The sequence below is a fragment of the Heptranchias perlo genome, chromosome 7 (assembly GCF_035084215.1).
Source record: "Heptranchias perlo isolate sHepPer1 chromosome 7, sHepPer1.hap1, whole genome shotgun sequence".
In the NCBI taxonomy this organism is placed as follows: Eukaryota; Metazoa; Chordata; class Chondrichthyes; order Hexanchiformes; family Hexanchidae; genus Heptranchias; species Heptranchias perlo.
This window is the reverse complement of record NC_090331.1, coordinates 90,790,305-90,803,767: the sequence shown is the minus strand read 5'-3', so window position 1 is coordinate 90,803,767 and position 13,463 is coordinate 90,790,305. Positions and strand designations below refer to the sequence as shown.

At 45.2% G+C, this 13,463-nt stretch overlaps 1 protein-coding gene across 2 annotated transcripts in view; it reads right to left on the bottom strand.

Moving 5' to 3' along the window:
• The window catches only part of col6a2 (collagen, type VI, alpha 2), a 138,236-nt gene that overhangs the window by 111,088 nt on the left and 13,685 nt on the right, over window positions 1-13,463 (bottom strand). The window lies entirely within an intron of this gene.

The window sequence follows — 13,463 nt, the reverse complement described above, 5'->3', positions numbered from 1 at the left end:
GTCAATCCATCACTCTGTAGAATTGTCAATCCTTCACTCTGTAGACCTGTCAATCTTTAACCCTGTCAAACTGTCTATCCTTAATCCTGTAGAACTGTCAATCATTAACCCCATGGAAATGTCCATTCGTATCCCAGTAGAATTGTAAATCCTTAACTCTGTAGAATTGTCCACCCCTCACCCTGCATAACTGACAATCCTTAAACCTGTAGAACTGTCAAACCTTAAACCTGTAGAATTGTCAATCCTTAACCCTGTATCATTGTCAATCCTTAAACCTGTAGAACTGTCAATCCTTAAACCTGTAGAATTGTCAATCCTTAAACCTGTAGAATTGTCAATCCTTAAACCTGTAGAACTGTCAATCCTTAAACCTGTAGAACTGTCAAACCTTAACCCTGTAGAATTGTCAATCCTTAAACCTGTAGAATTGTCAATCCTTAAACCTGTAGAATTGTCAATCCTTAAACCTGTAGAATTGTCAATCCTTAACCCTGTAGAATTGTCAATCCTTAACCCTGTAGAACTGTCAATCCTTAAACCTGTAGAACTGTCAATCCTTAAACCTGTAGAACTGTCAATCCTTAAACCTGTAGAATTGTCCACCATTAACGATGAAGTACTGTCGCTCCTTGACCCTGTAGAACTGTCAATCCTTAAACCTGTAGAATTGTCAATCCTTAAACCTGTAGAACTGTCAATCCTTAAACCTGTAGAATTGTCCACCATTAACGATGAAGTACTGTCGCTCCTTGACCCTGTAGAACTGTCCATTCTTAACGCTTTAGAAATACCCTGTAGAACTATCCATCCTGAACCTGGTGTCACTGTTCATCCTTAACCCTTGTAGAACTGTTCATCTTTAATCATATGTAAGGAATTTTACAACACCAGGTTATAGTCCAACAGTTTTATTTGAAAATCACAAGCTTTCGGAGGCTTTCTCCTTCGTCAGGTGAGTGTGGGATTCCATGGAAGGTATATATGCGGTAACCTTCCATGGAATCCCACACTCACGTGACGAAGGAGAAAGCCTCCGAAAGCTTGTGATTTTCAAATAAAACTGTTGGACTATAACCTGGTGTTGTAAGATTCCTTACATTTGTCAACCCCAGTCCATCACCGGCATCTCCACATCATCTTTAATCAAGTAGAACTGTCACTCCGTAACCCTGTTGGACTGTCACTCCGTAACCCTGTTGGACTGTCACTCCGTAACCCTGTTGGACTGTCACTCCGTAACCCTGTTGGACTGTCACTCCGTAACCCTGTTGGACTGTCACTCCGTAACCCTGTTGGACTGTCACTCCGTAACCCTGTTGGACTGTCACTCCGTAACCCTGTTGGACTGTCACTCCGTAACCCTGTTGGACTGTCACTCCGTAACCCTGTTGGACTGTCACTCCGTAACCCTGTTGGACTGTCACTCCGTAACCCTGTTGGACTGTCACTCCGTAACCCTGTTGGACTGTCACTCCGTAACCCTGTTGGACTGTCACTCCGTAACCCTGTTGGACTGTCACTCCGTAACCCTGTTGGACTGTCACTCCGTAACCCTGTTGGACTGTCACTCCGTAACCCTGTTGGACTGTCACTCCGTAACCCTGTTGGACTGTCACTCCGTAACAATATTGAACTAGCACTCCTCAACCCTGTAGGATTGTCCATCCTAGATCCAGCAGAACTGTCGCTCCTTAACCCAGCAGAACTGTCGCTCCTTAACCCAGCAGAACTGTCGCTCCTCAACACAGCAGAACTGTCGCTCCTCAACCCAGCAGAACTGTCGCTTCTCAACCCAGCAGAACTGTCGCTCCTCAACCCAGCAGAACTGTCGCTCCTCAACCCAGCAGAACTGTCGCTCCTCAACCCAGCAGAACTGTCGCTCCTCAACCCAGCAGAACTGTCGCTCCTCAACCCAGCAGAACTGTCGCTCCTCAACCCAGCAGAACTGTCGCTCCTCAACCCAGCAGAACTGTCGCTCCTCAACCCAGCAGAACTGTCGCTCCTCAACCCAGCAGAACTGTCGCTCCTCAACCCAGCAGAACTGTCGCTCCTCAACCCAGCAGAACTGTCGCTCCTCAACCCAGCAGAACTGTCGCTCCTCAACCCAGCAGAACTGTCGCTCCTCAACCCAGCAGAACTGTCGCTCCTCAACCCAGCAGAACTGTCGCTCCTCAACCCAGCAGAACTGTCGCTCCTCAACCCAGCAGAGCTGTCGCTCCTCAACCCAGCAGAACTGTCGCTCCTCAACCCAGCAGAACTGTCGCTCCTCAACCCAGCAGAACTGTCGCTCCTTAAGCCTGCAGAACTGTCGCTCCTCAACCCAGCAGAACTGTCGCTCCTCAACCCAGCAGAACTGTCGCTCCTCAACCCTGCAGAACTGTCGCTCCTCAACCCTGCAGAACTGTCGCTCCTCAACCCTGCAGAACTGTCGCTCCTTAACCCAGCAGAACTGTCGCTCCTCAACCCAGCAGAACTGTCGCTCCTCAACCCTGCAGAACTGTCGCTCCTCAACCCAGCAGAACTGTCGCTCCTCAACCCAGCAGAACTGTCGCTCCTCAACCCAGCAGAACTGTCGCTCCTCAACCCTGCAGAACTGTCGCTCCTTAACCCAGCAGAACTGTCGCTCCTTAACCCAGCAGAACTGTCGCTCCTCAACCCTGCAGAACTGTCGCTCCTTAACCCAGCAGAACTGTCGCTCCTCAACCCAGCAGAACTGTCGCTCCTCAACCCAGCAGAACTGTCGCTCCTCAACCCAGCAGAACTGTCGCTCCTCAACCCAGCAGAACTGTCGCTCCTCAACACAGCAGAACTGTCGCTCCTCAACCCAGCAGAACTGTCGCTCCTCAACCCAGCAGAACTGTCGCTCCTCAACCCAGCAGAACTGTCGCTCCTCAACCCAGCAGAACTGTCGCTCCTCAACCCAGCAGAACTGTCGCTCCTCAACCCAGCAGAACTGTCGCTCCTCAACCCAGCAGAACTGTCGCTCCTCAACCCAGCAGAACTGTCGCTCCTCAACCCTGCAGAACTGTCGCTCCTCAACCCAGCAGAACTGTCGCTCCTCAACCCAGCAGAACTGTCGCTCCTCAACCCAGCAGAACTGTCGCTCCTCAACCCAGCAGAACTGTCGCTCCTCAACCCAGCAGAACTGTCGCTCCTCAACCCAGCAGAACTGTCGCTCCTTAAGCCTGCAGAACTGTCGCTCCTCAACCCAGCAGAACTGTCGCTCCTCAACCCAGCAGAACTGTCGCTCCTCAACCCTGCAGAACTGTCGCTCCTCAACCCTGCAGAACTGTCGCTCCTCAACCCAGCAGAACTGTCGCTCCTCAACCCTGCAGAACTGTCGCTCCTTAACCCAGCAGAACTGTCGCTCCTCAACCCAGCAGAACTGTCGCTCCTCAACCCAGCAGAACTGTCGCTCCTCAACCCAGCAGAACTGTCGCTCCTCAACCCAGCAGAACTGTCGCTCCTCAACCCAGCAGAACTGTCGCTCCTCAACACAGCAGAACTGTCGCTCCTCAACCCAGCAGAACTGTTCATCCATAATATCGAACTAGCACTCCTTAGCCCTGTGGAACTGTCAATCTTTAAAACTGTAGAGCTGTTCATCCTTAACCCCGTAGAACTATCACTCCACAACCCTGTAAATTGGTCAATCCTTAATCCTGTAGAACTATCACTCCTCAGCCCCGTAGAGATGTCCAACCTTAACAGTGTAGAGCTGTCAGTCCTTAACGGTGTAGAACAGTCAGTCCTTAACAGTGTAGAACAGTCAATCCTTAACCTTGTAAAATTGTCAACCCTTTAACCTGTAAAATTATCATTCCTTCACCCTGTAGAACTGTCCACCCTTAACTCTGTAGAATTGTCAATCCTTAACCGTATTTGATCGTCAATCCTTCAGCGTGTAGAGATTTCAATCCTTAACCCTCTAGAATTGTCAATCCCTAATCCTGTAGAACTGTCAATCCACAATCCTGTTAAATGTCAATCCTTAATGCTATAGACGTGTCAATGCACAATCCTGTAGAACTGTACATCCTTAACCCTATCGAACTGTCAATCATTAACCCTATAGGACTGTCAAAACTGACATTGCAATGTTTCAGGGAGGGGGAAGAGTTAACTGGACACTTTATTCCAGGAGGAAGTCACACCCCTTAGGTTAAGTAGTGGTCAGGGACAGGAGTGTGTGACTGAGAGTCAGGCAGGTATAGGGACCCAGGATGTAGTGATGGAGGAGCCTCAGCGCTTGACCTTGTCCAATAGGTACGAGGTACTTGCTACCTCTATGGATGAGAACAAGGACTGCAGGGAGGATGGGCAAATTGACCACAGCACCGTGGTACAGGAGGCCATTCAAGTGGGGGGAGTAAAAAGGAATGTGGTAGTGGTAGGGGATAATATAATCAGGGGGATAGATACTGTTCTCTGCAGTCACGACTGGGAGTCCCGAAGGCTGTGTTGCCTGCCTGGTGCCAGGGTTAAGGATATCTCCTCACGGTTGGCAAAAAACTTGGAGCACGAGGGGGAGGATCCAGTTGTTCTGGTCCACATGGAAACAACGACACAGAAACAACAACTAAGAATGGGATTTTGCTGAGGGAGTTTGAGGAGCTAGGATCTAAATTAATAAGCAGAACCTTAAAGGTAATAATCTCTGGATTACTAGCTGAGCCACGTGTAAATTGGCATTGGGACAGATCAGAGAGTTAAATGCGTGGCTCATAGAGTGGTGTAGGAGACAGGGGTTTCACTTCATGGGGCACTGGCATCAGTACTGGGGAAAGAGGGAGCTGTTCCATTGGGACGGGCTCCACTTAAACCGGGCTGGGACCAATGTCCTGGTGAATCCAATAAGTAGGGCTTTAGATAGGGCTTTAAATTAAAAAGGGGGGACTGGGACGTTAGGTGAGGTGAAATATAGAAATCTAAAGAGAAAAGACAAGGCAACATAGCAGTGTAGCGATTTGGGTAAAGATAAGCAGAGTGTGACAGGAAGGGACAGAGAGTTTAATGGAAATAGTGCATCAATGAATAAGGTCAAAGCAAGGAATAATGGTAAAAAGTTAAAATTAAAGTCTCTTTATCTGAACGCATGAAGCATTTGCAACAAGATAGATGAATTAGTGGCACAAATAGAAATAAATGATCTAGTAGCCATTACTGAGACGTGGTTGCAAGGTGACCAAGTTTGGGAACTAAATATTCTAGGGTACTTGACATTTTGAAAAGACAGGCAGAATGGAAAATGAGGGGGAGTAGCCCTGATAATAAAGGATGACATAAGGACAGTAGTGAGAAAGGATCTTGGCTCAGAAAATCAGGAAGTAGAATCAGTATGGGTGGAGGTAAGAAATGACAAGGGGCAGAAAACACTGGTGGGAGTAGTTTATAGGCCCCCTAATAGTAGTTATACAATTGGACAGAGTATCAATCAAGAAATAATAGGAGCTTGTAACAAAGGTAATGCAATAATCGTAGGGGAATTTAATCTTCATATAGACTGGGCAAATCATATTGGCAAAGGTAGTCTGGAGGACGAGTTCATGGAATGCATTTGAGATAGTTTCCTAGAGCAATATGTCATGGAACCAACTAGGGAACAGGCTATTTAAGACCTTGTATTGTGTAATGAGACATGGATAATTAGTAATCTCATAGTAAAAGGATCCTCTGGGGAAGAGTGATCATAATATGATAGAATTCCATATTCAGTTTGAGAGTGACATAATTAAGTCCGAAACTAGACTCTTAAATTTAAATAAAGCTAATTTCATTGGTAAGAGGGGTGATTTGGCTAAGGTAGATTGGGAAATTAGATTAAAAGGTATGACGGTAGATAAGCAATGACAGACATTCAAAGAAATATTTCAAAATTCTTCACGAGTATACATTCCATTGAGAAATAAAAACTCCATGGGAAAAGTGATCCATCCGTGGCTAATTAAAGAAGTTGAGGATAGTATTAGATTAAAGGAAGAGGCATATAATGTTGTGAAGAATAGTAGTAAGCCTGAGGATTGGGAGAGTTTAGAAACCACTAAAGATGACCAAAAAATCGATAAAAAGGGAGAAAATAGAATATGAGAGTAAACTAGCAAGAAATATAAAAACGGATTGTAAGAGCTTCTACAAGTATGTAAAAAGGAAGAGAGTAGCAAAAGTAAACGTTGGTCTCTTAGAGGCTGAGACAGGAGAAATTATAATGGGGAATCAGGAAATGGCAGAGACATTAAACAAATATTTTGTATCTGTCTTCACAGTAGAAGACACAAAAAACATACCAGAAATAGTAGGGAATCAAGGGTCTAATGAGAGTGAGGAACTTAAAGTAATTATTATCAGTAGAGAAAAAGCACTTGAGAAACTAATGGCGACAAATCCTCTGGACCTGACAGTCTACATCCTAGGGTTTTAAAAGAGGTGGCTGCAGTGATAGTGGATGGATTGGTTATGAATTTCCAAAATTCCCCAGATTCTAGAACAGTCCCAGTGGATTGGAAGGTAGCAAATGTAAACCCGCTATTCAAAAAAGGAGGGAGAGAGAAAACAGGGAACTACAGGCCAGTTAGCCTGACATCAGTCATCGGGAAAATGCTGGAATCTATTATTAAGGAAGTGGTAACAGGGCACTTAGAAAATCATAATATGATTAGACAGAGTCAACATGGTTTTATGAAAGGGAAATCGTGTTTAACAAATTTATAAGAGTTCTTTGAGGATGTAATTAGCAGGATAGATAAAGGGGAACCAGTGGATGTAGTATATTTGGATTTCCAAAAGGCATTCGATAAGGTGCCACATAAAAGGTTGTTATTCAAGATAAGGGCTCATGGGGTTGAGGGTAATATATTAGCATTGATAGAGGATTGATTAATGGACAGAAAAGAGAGTAGGGATAAACGGGTCATTCTCAGGTTGGCAGACTGTAACTAGTGGGGTGTCACAAGGATCAGTACTTGGGCCTCAGCTATTTACAATCTATATTAATGACTTAGATGAAGGGACCAAGTGTAATGTATCCAAGTTTGCTGATGATACAAAGCTAGTTGGGAAAGTAAGCTGTGAGGAGGACACAAAGAGTCTACAAAGGGATATAGACAGGTTAAGTGATTGGGCAAGAAGGTGGCAGATAGAGTATAATGTGGGGAAATGTGAGGTTATTCACTTTGGTAGGAAGAATAGAAGAACAGAATATTTTTTAAATGATGTTCAGAGAGATCTGGGTGTCCTTGAACAAGAAGCAAAGAAAGTTAGCATGCAGGTACAGCAAGCAATTGGGAAGGCAAATGGAATTTTGTCTTTTATTGCAAGGGGGCTGGAGTACAAGAGTAAGGAAGTCTTGCTACAATTGTGCATGATGTGGAGATGCCGGTGATGGACTGGGGTTGACAACTGTAAACAATTTTACAACACCAAGTTATAGTCCAACAAATTTATTTTAAATTCCACAAGCTTTCGGAGGCTTCCTCCTTCATCAGGTGAACGGTGTGGAAATGAGATTTTCGAATCCTTCGCATTTTAAAATCACAGAACAATGCCTGGTGATAATCACCAGGCATTGTTCTGTGATTTTAAAATGCGAAGGATTCGAAAATCTCATTTCCACACCGTTCACCTGACGAAGGAGGAAGCCTCTGAAAGCTTGTGGAATTTAAAATAAATTTGTTGGACTATAACTTGGTGTTGTAAAATTGTTTACAATTGTGCAGGTCTTTGATGAGACCTCACCTGGAGTACTGCGTACAGTTTTGGTCTCCTTATTTAAGGAAGGATATGCTTGCCTTAGAGGCAGTGCAACAAAGGTTCACTAGATTAATTCCTGGGATGAGAGGGCTCTCCTAAGAGGAGAGATTGAGAAGACTGGGCCTATACAGTCTGGAGTTTAGAAGAATGAGAGGAGATCTCATTGAAACATATAAGATTCTGAGGGGGCTTGACAGGGTAGATGCTGTGAGGCTGTTTCCCCTGGCTGAAGAGTCTAGAACTAGGGGGTGTAGTCTCAGGATAAGGGGTCGGCCATTTAAGACTGAAATGAGGAGGAATTTCTTCACCCAGGGGGTTGTGAATCCTTGGAATTCTCTACCTCAAAGGGCTGTGGATAATGAGCCTTTGAATATATTCAAGGCTGAGGTAGACAGATTTCTGGACTCTAGGGGAATCAAGGGATATGGGGATTGGGTGGGAAGGTGGAGTTGAGGTTGAAGATCAGCCATGATCTGATTGAATGGCGGAGCAGGCACGAGGGGCCGTATGACCTACTCCTGCTCCTATTTCTTATGTTCTTATGTTCTTAACTTAACCGTGTGGAACTGTTAATCGTTAACCCTGTAGAACAATCTATTCTTAACCCTGTGGAATTATCAATCCTTCAGCCTGTAGAACTATCAACCATTAACCCTATAGAATTCTGAATACTTAACTCTGTAAACTTGTCAATCCTTAACCCTGTAGAATTGTCCACCCTTAACATTATACAATTCTCAATCCTTAACTCTGTAGAATTGTCAATCCTTAACCCTGTAGAATTGTCAATCCTTAACCCTGTAGAATTGTCAATCCTTAAACCTGTAGAATTGTCAATCCTTAACCCTGTAGAATTGTCAATCCTTAACCCTGTAGAATTGTCAATCCTTAACCCTGTAGAATTGTCAATCCTTAACCCTGTAGAACTGTTCATCCTTAACTATTTCGAACAATCACTCCTTATCTCCGTGGAACTGTCCATCCTTAACCCTGTAAAACTGAATATACTTAAATATGAAGCACTATCACTCCTCAACCCTATAAATTGGTCAATCATTAATCCTTTGAAAGTATCACTCCTTAACACTGTAGAACTGTCGATCCTTCACCCTGTAGAGCTGTCAATCCTCAAATCTGTGGAACTATCAATTCCTAACCCTGTAGAATTGTCAATCCGTGGATTGATAATTCTTAGAGCAGAGAAGGTTGAGAGGAGATTTGATAGAGGTGTTCAAAATCATGAGGGGTCTAGACAGAGTAGATCGAGAGAAACGGTTCCATTGGCGAAAGGGTCAAGGACCAGAGGACACAGATTTGGAAAAAGATGATTGGAAAATGAACCAAAGGCGACATGAGGAAAAACTTTTTTACACAGCGAGTGGTTGTGATCTCGAATGCACTGCCTGAGGGGGGTGGGGGAGGCAGATTCAATTGTGGCTTTCAAAAGGGAATTGGATATGTACTTGAAGGGAAAAAATTTGCAGGGCTACAGGGATAGGGCAGGGGCGTGGGCCGAATGGCCTCCTTCCGTGCTGTAACCATTCTATGATTCTACTCCATGATTCTTAACTCTGTAGGATTGACAATCCTTAACCACGAAGAACTGCCAATCGTTAGCCCTGTAGGATTGTCAAAACTTAACTCTGTCGAGTTGTAAAAACTTAACCCTGTAGAAGTGTCAGTCCTTAACTATGTTTTTTTTATTCATTCATGGGATGTGGGCATTGTCGGCAAGGCCAGCATTTATTGCCCAACCCTAATTGCCCTTGAGAAGGTGGTGGTGAGCCGCCTTTTTGAACCGCTACAGTCCGTGTGGTGAAGGTTCTCCCACAGTGCTGTTAGGAAGGGAGTTCCAGGATTTTGACCCAGCGACAATGAAAGAACGGTGATATATTTCCAAGTCAGGATGGCGGGTGACTTGGAGGGGAACGTGCAGGTGGAGGTGTTCCCATGTGCCTGCTGCCCTTGTCCTTCTCGGTGGTAGAGGTCGCGGGTTTGGGAGGTGCTGTCGAAGAAGCCTTGGCGAGTTGCTGCAGTGCATCCTGTGGATGGTACACAATGCAGCCACAGTGCGCCGGTGGTGAAGGGAGTGAATGTTTAAGGTGGTGGATGGGGTGCCAATCAAGCAGGCTGCTTTGTCCTGGATGGTGTGGAGCTTCTTGAGTGTTGTTGGAGCTACACTCATCCAGTCAAATGGAAAGTATTCCATCACACTCAAGACTTGAGGCTTTGGGGAGTCAGGAGGTGAGTCACTCTCCGCAGAATACCCAGCCTCTGACCTGCTCTTGTAGCCACAGTATTTATGTGGCTGGTCCAGTTAAGTTTCTGATCAATGGTGACCCCCAGGATGTTGATGGTGGGGGATTTGGCGATGGTAATGTTGTTGAATGTCAAAGGGAGGTGGTTAAACTCTCTCTTGTTGGAGATGGTAATTGCCTTGCACTTATCTGGCACAAATGTTACTTGCTACTTATCAGCCCAAGCCTGGATGTTGTCCAGATCTTGCTGCATGCAGGCACAGGCTGCTTCATTATCTGAGGGATTGTGAATGGAACTGAACACTGTGCAATCATCAGTGAACATCCCCATTTCTGATCTTATGATGGAGGGAAGGTCGCTGATGAAGCAGCTGAAGATGGTTGGGACGAGGACACTGCCCTGAGGAACTCCTGCAGCAATATCCTGGGGCTGAGATGATTGGCCTCCAACAACCACTACCATCTTCCTTTGCGCTAGGTATGACTCCAGCCACTGGGGAGTTTTCCCCCTGATTCCCATTGACTTCAATTTTACTAGGGCTCCCTGATGCCACACTCGGTCAAATGCTGCCTTGATGTCAAGGGCAGTCACTCTCACCTCACCTCTGGAATTCAGCTCTTTTGTCCATGTTTGGACCAAGGCTGTAATGAGGTCTGGAGCCGAGTGCTCCTGGCAGAACCCAAACTGAGCATCGGTGAGCAGGTTATTGGTGAGTAAGCGCCGCCTGATAGCACTGTCAACGACACCTTCCTTCACTTTGCTGATGATTGAGAGTGGACTGATGGGCTGGTAATTGGCCGGATTGGATTTGTCCTGCTTTTTGTGGACAGGACATTCCTGGGCAATTTTCCACATTGTCGGGTGGATGCCAGTGTTGTAGCTGTACTGGAACAGCTTGGCTAGAGGCGCGGCTCGTTCTGGAGCACAAGTCTTCAGCACTACAGCTGGGATGTTGTCGGGGCCCATAGCCTTTGCTGTATCCAGTGCACTCAGCCGTTTCTTGATATCACGTGGAGTGAATTGAATTGGCTGAAGACTGGCTTCTGTGATGGTGGGGATATCGGGAGGAGGCTGAGATGGATCGTCCACTCGGCACCTCTGGCTGAAGATGGTTGCAAACGCATCAGCCTTGTCTTTTGCATTCACGTGCTGGTCTCTGCCATCAGTTTTGGACTTAAATACATCACTTTCAACCTCAATATAAAATTCTATCATATTATGATCATTCTCCCTCAGAGGATCGTTAACTATCGGGTTACTAATTAACCCTGTCTCATTACACAATACTAGATCTAGAATAGCCTGTAGCCATTTGGTTCCTCAACATATTGTTCTAGAAAACTGTCTTGAATACATTCCATGAACTCGTCCTGATAACTACTTTTGCAAATTTGGTTTGACTACTCTTTGTTTTCTATCCATTATAGAACTATCACTCCTTAACCCTATAGAACTGTCCAACCTTAACCCCACAGAACTGTCCATCCTCAATCCTATATAACTATCACTCCTCAACCATGTAAATTGGTCCATCCTTAATCCTGTAGAAATATCACTCCTTAACCATGTAGAACTGTGCATCCTTAATCCTGTAGAACAGTCAATCCTTAATCCTGTAGATCGGTTAATCCTTAATCCTGTAGAACTATCAATCTTTAAACGTGTAGAGTTATCAATCCTCAACCTTGTACAACGGTCAATCATTAGCCCCGTAGAACTGTCAATCCTTAAACCTGTAGAACTGTTCATCCAGAACCCTGCAGATTGTACAATCCCTAAGCCTGTAGAACTGTATATTCTAAACCGTGTAGAACAGTCAATCATTAACCACATGGAACTGTCCATTCTTAATCCTAGAGAACTGTCAATCATTAGCCCTGTGGAATTGTCAGTCCTTACTCCTGCAGAACTGTCCATCTTTAAGTCTAGAACCATAACTCCTTAACTCCATGGAAATGTTACTCCTTAACCATGTATAATTGTCAATCCTTAACCCTGTAGAACTGTCCAGCCTTAATCCTGTAGACTGGTCAATCCTTAACCCTGTAGAACTGTCCAGCCTTAATCCTGTAGACTGGTCAATCCTTAACCCTGTAGACTGGTCAATCCTTAACCCTGTAGAACTGTCCAGCCTTAACCGTGTAGAACTGTCCGGCCTTAAACCTGTAGACTGGTCAATCCTTAACCCTGTAGAACTGTCCAGCTTTAATCCTGTAGACTGGTCAATCCTTAACCCTGTAGAACTGTCCAGCCTTAATCCTGTAGATTGGTCAATCCTTAACCCTGTAGAACGCTTCATCCTCTATCTATGACTTAGGCCTTTGAGTGCATTTACAATGCCATTTATCCATCACCGTGAGTGGTCTCTGCTCTGGAAAAGTGTGGGCAGATTTTCCAAGTCAGCTCTATCAGTCTAAGAGTAGTATCTGCAGACAGCAGCAGGCAGCACTAGAGTTATACTGTTGGCTGCATCCTCACTTCCAGGAGAGAGCTGAGCTCACATGAGGGCATATGGCGTGATTTCTCACCTGCCAAAAACACACATCAGTAAATCATGGGATCCATGTTGGTCATTTTCACTATGTTGTGACAGTAGGCAAGGTACTTTACTGCAGGCATGGACTCAGAAATTGTATTCTTTTATCACTGGAGGCTTGAACCTACAACCTTCGAACTCAGAGATAAGAGTACTATCCACTGAGCCACAGCTGTCACTCAATGCAGAATATACCGGTGTGACTGCCTCACACAGCTTGGGCTGGACACTGCAGTACCTTGTCAAACAGCATTGCATCTCCTGTGCACTTCATAAAGTGTGAACCACAGAGGTTTTTTTTAAAAAGGTTTTTATAGTGAAGACCACCTGCGTTCTCAAAACTTTTAACATTTATTGGCTGGGAACAAAGCTCTGCCCATGAGCGGGAATGGAGTTTCACAGCGCACAGTATAACTCTGGTGCTACCAGCTCTCTGCAGCTACTACTCTCAGACTGATCGAGCAGTAGACTTGCAGCTTAAGACATCTGTTGATCTCAGGACCCAGCACCGTACCTAGAACCTAAGATGTCTGTTGATCTCAGCGTCCAGCACTATACCCATAACCTATGATGTCTGCTAGTCTCAGGTTTCCGCACTACACCCAGAGCCTAAGATATCTGTTGATCTTACGGCCTAGCTTGATACCAATGACTCAAAATGTCAGGTGATCTTAGGTCCCAGCAGTATACCTATAACTTAAGATGTCTGTTGATCTTAAGTCTCTGGACTATACCTATAACCTCAGATGTCTGTTGATCTCAGGTCTATACCCATAATGATGTGGAGATACCGGTGATGGACCGGGGTGGACAAATGTAAGGAATCTTACAACACCAGGTTATAGTCCAACAGTTTTATTTGAAAATCACAAGCTTTCGGAGGCTTGCTCCTTCGTCAGGTGAGTGTGGGATTCCATGG